The sequence below is a fragment of the Lipotes vexillifer genome, unplaced genomic scaffold (assembly GCF_000442215.2).
Source record: "Lipotes vexillifer unplaced genomic scaffold, Lipotes_vexillifer_v1.1 scaffold1829, whole genome shotgun sequence".
NCBI classification, from domain to species: domain Eukaryota; kingdom Metazoa; phylum Chordata; class Mammalia; order Artiodactyla; family Lipotidae; genus Lipotes; species Lipotes vexillifer.
The window spans coordinates 706,984-711,789 of NW_006790200.1; positions in this window are offsets into that span (position 1 = coordinate 706,984).

The window sequence follows — 4,806 nt, forward strand, 5'->3', positions numbered from 1 at the left end:
GTGTGTGTGTGTGTGTGTGTGTGTGTGTGTGTGTGTGTAGACAGATCATCCCAGGCAGCCACATCAGACACCGCAAAGCCATTTCACTAAAAGTGCTGTAAGACAGGGGCTCACCCAGCCCAGGTTTACGACTCCCTGGCGGAGTGTGACACTGGCGGGGAGAGGAGTGTCCTGCGACGTCACCCCTGGTCCACGACCTGCTTCACCATCTGCCATGGGTGCCCTGCAGGGGTGGAGTCCACAGGGCACGGACCGGAGCAGGGAAGAGGAGGAAAACAACCATGGAAGTCACGTGTTAGGGGCAATGCCTGAACTTAGGCATGAGCCCACGTGAGACACCATGGGAATCTTCTAGAAACACCTGGGGAGACCTTGCAGAGGCAGATGGGAGCCAGAACATGTGAAACTCAGGGGCCTTTTACTGTGATGAGTTGTTTCATGACTCTAGCAAGACAGTGAGACCCCTGAGAGCAGAACCCTGTTACATTTAAGTTTAGCCCCCTTCACCTAGCTCATGGCCTGGCATATTCGTAACTGCTCAGTACACTATATTTGTGCTGACTAAATACAATGTCTTTTTTGATAATCTGATTTATGACATAGTTTCCAGAAACATATTATGATAAAAAATGGGACTCCTTGGACAGAAAAATGAAGTCAGAGATGCAGATCACAGATTTGGCCTCAAGGAATCTTGGCACTCCCTTCCCCTGAATTCCATGGGTCTCTGCAATTCATAATGTCCCAAAACATCAGGGATTAGAAAGTAGCCAGAGTTCTCCATCAACACTTCATTATTTAACCGGAATCACGGAGAGAAGAAGAGAGCACAGACCCTCCCGAGCCACCTCCTCAGATGCATGCAGCCTGAGGACATGGCCTTTGTTTTACTGGTGAATTGGAGGATATTCACTGGGTGCCCACCACTGGGCTGCGTATCCTGGGGCCCCCTACAAAACAGAGATCATAGTCCTCGACCTCCGGGAGCTTCTCACTAGTTAGAGAGATGAACTGGTTAAATACCTCTGTGCTAGAGAGCCGTTGAAGGCAGCATGCAATCAGGAAGCTACAGGTATAGATGATGTGGTGGGGAGGATCCGGGAAGGCAGAGACCCTGAGGGGTCGGAGGAAGAAGACGGCTTTGTGGAGAAGGTGGGAGAACAAGTGGGCACATCGGCAGTGTCGAGAAGGAAGACTCGAGAAGCCAGCAAGCTGGGTGCCAATCCAGCCCTACCCCTTTCTAGCTGTGTGACCTTAGGCTAGTTAGTTTGCCTCTCTAGGCCTGGGCTTCTGTAAAATAGTTCCTACCTCACAAGGTTGTTGAAGAGTAAACAGAGGCGATATGCATGAGTGCCAGGCTCATAACAAGCACTCAAAAAATGTCAGCTAGGGGCTTCCCTGGTGGCTCAGTGGTTGAGAGTCCACCTGCCGATGCAGGGGACGCGGGTTCGTGCCCCGGTCCAGGAAGATCCCACATGCCGCGGAGCGGTTGGGCCCGTGAGCCACGGCCGCTGAGCCTGCGCATCCGGAGCCTGTGCTCCGCAAGGGGAGAGGCCACAGCAGTGAGAGGCCCGCGTACCGCAAAAAAAAAAAAAAAAAATGTCAGCTGTTGTTATCTGGAGGGGCCAGTAGGATTTGGAGACATGGGAAGGTTGAGGAGCCTGGTCGAGCTTTGGGAGTAGTTCAGTTCAATTGAACTAGTGTTTATTAAGTACCTAATATGTGCCAGGCACTGTGCCTGGCTCAAGGCGGTGGAGACAGGGGCCCTGCCCTCAAGAGTGCAGACAGGCAAGTGGGGCTATGAGCAATAAACAGGCAATTACAAAAAAGCAGGGAATGTGTACCATGCTCTAGGCTCACGGAAGAGGCCAAGGCTACAGGTAGCCCGAGAGCCCTTTCCTGGGAGGTGCATCTCAGCTGAGATCTGGGTATGAGCAGGAATTAGCCAATGGGTAGAAGGGGTGGAGGGGAGAGGAAGGGGAGTGTCTCAGGCAGAAGGAAGAACCTTTCACCATCTAGAGAACCCAGTCCATTCAAGCCTTCATTCAAGCCACTGTAAGTCAATTCTGCTTGTCTGGATCCAGTGAGATGGGGAGGGAGCGGGAACTGGTCTTAAGAGCTCCTCTGAAGACAGCGGGGAGCCCCGAAAGAGAGTGCCGTAAACTCATCTGTGCTTTCAAAGGTCACCCCAATGCCCGATGGGAGGGGGCAAGGCCAGAGGAGACAGACCATGACATTCTGTGATCATCCAGGTGAGAGACTGGGGTGGCCTCAACTAGGGTGGTGGGAATGGTGTCAAAGGGACAGATTCCAGAATTCCTGAAGAGGAATCTCAGGATCCTCAGGGATCTTACATGTTCACCGCGTTTCCATTAGATATGTGGAAAAACACCTGTAGATCATGCGAGACGGGTAGCAACGGAGCAAGGGGTGCTGCAGGAGTGCAGAGGAGGGGGCTCAGCAAAGGCTGTCGGGGGGCCAGGCCACAGGTAGAGGCTCCTGCTGGGGGTATTAGTGGTGGCCTGGGAGCCATGGGGCATGGCATGGATTTACACTGTCCTCAGAATCCCAGGAGAGTCATTTTGGATGATACAGGTTGTATGGATCTTCTTGGGGCCCTGAGAGAGAAGGAAGCAGCAGAGCAAAGTGTAGGAGAAAGCAGCCGCCTGCAGAGTTGATTGCAATGGGAGGGAGCTGGAGCCCAGAAAGGCAGATGTGCTGGTCTGGGCCCAGAGGAGGAAGAGGAGGAGGAGTGGGTAACAGAAACTTTGCAAGAAGTGACTCGGCCGATGGACGGAAGCAATCCTTCGCAGCTCAGGAGGCCAGATTGCAGCAGTGACCCTATCAAGACTGGGTGGCTGGAACCAGAGCAATCTGGCACCCAGTGCAATGAGGTCATTTTAATGGCTACCCTTCCTGAGTGGCTGTGCAGCCAGGCCCCAAGCCAGGCGACAGGCAGACGTCATGAAGCCGCTTCATCCTCACCATCACCACTGTCCATGTTGATGACCCCCATTTTACAGATAAGGCTAAGAAACTCACCCAGGTGCACAAGTGATGTGAAACATTAAGCCAACACGTCTTGAGAGCTGACTGTGTGAGTTAGGGGTAACTATGAACCGTGAATGTGTGCAGACGACATGGGACAGTGCTTGGGGAACAGTGAGCACTTTCCAAGTGTTTCCTGTCATTATCACATGCCAGACACAACGTCAGGCCCTGGAGATACTGTGGTTAACAAGACCTGCCCCCATGGACTCTAGCGTCCTTTGAGGGAGACTGACATGAAACAAAGAAGATGCAAGTAAACAAAGAATGCAGACCACAGCAAGGGCCAGGAAGGAAAACGGACTCCAAGTTACAAAGCCCCCGGTCTGACCCCACGGCCCAGAACCCTGGACCACAAAGGGTTGATCAAGGCATCAGAGATTGGGCCCTGGGTTCTCCAGCTGGCTCCAAGGCAGCACAAGCCGTGGTGGCACCTCCAGGCCAGGGTTTCCTCACTGGAAGAAGCAGAAGCAGGCTAGAGCAGTGGCGTTCAAACTATGTCTTAGCTGAGGAACCTCTTATTCAAACATCATCTTAAGAACTTCCCTGGTGGCGCAGTGGTTAAGAATCCACCTGCTGATGCAGGGGACACAGGTTCAAGCCCTGGTCTGGAAAGATCCCACATGCCCCGGAGCAACTAAACCTGTGTGCCACAACTACTGAGCCTGCACTCTAGAGCCCGCGAGCCACAACTACTGAGCCCGCGTGCCGCAACTACTGAAGCCTGCACACCTAGGGCCCATGCTCCACAACAAGAGAAGCCACTGCAAGGAGAAGCCCACACACCACAATGAAGAGCAGCCCCCGCTTGCCACAACCAGAGAAAGCCCACACGCGGCAACGAAGACCCAACACAGCCAAAAATAAATAAATTAATTGATTTAAAAAAATAAGCAAACATCATCTTAAGCAAAAGCCAAGTCCAACGTGCAAACAAATACAAGGTCAGCTGCTCTGATTGCGGGCAGAACTGCCCTGCCCCACCTTGGCCCTCTTGCCCAGTTGGAAAACCACAGGACCATAATCATGCTTGACACTAAACAGGCACTTACTAAGTAAGAGGTACACTCAACACATATGCAATCTCATGTAATCCTCTCAACAGACCTGTGAAGTCGTCATTTTACCAGTGAGGAATCTGAGGCTTAGAGGGGTTAACAGTGTGAATCAATCAATCAGGAGCTGCTTGAAATGGCTGCTTGTTGATCGTCGTCTGGCTCTTGCCCAGCTGTCCAGCCTCATGGCTCCCGCCCCTGAAACCCCATACATGCCCACACATACACATTTTCTTTTTTTAGATCATAGGTACCCACTTCTCATCCCTGGCCTTCACACATGCTTTTCCATTCTTCTCCTATGGTGTTAGTTCCCTAGTGCTGTTGTATCAAATTATCACAAACTAGTGACTTAAAGCAACACAAATTTATTATCTTATGGTTCTGGGGTCAGATGTCCAAAATGGGTCAGCCAGGCTTCCTTCCTTTTAGATGCTCTAGGGTAGAATCCATTGCCTTTCCTTTTCCAGCTTCTAAAGGCTTCCTTGGCTCATGGCCCCTCTTCCAGCAATGCCATCCCTCCCACCTCTGCTTTTATTGTCATATCTTCTCTGACCCTCTGCCTCTTTCTTACAAGGACACCTGTGATTACATTGGGTCCACTCAGATAATCCAGGAGAATCTCCCATCTCAAGATCCTTAACTGGGGCTTCCCTAGTGGCGCAGTGGTTGAGGGTCCGCCTGCCGATGCAGGGGACGCGGG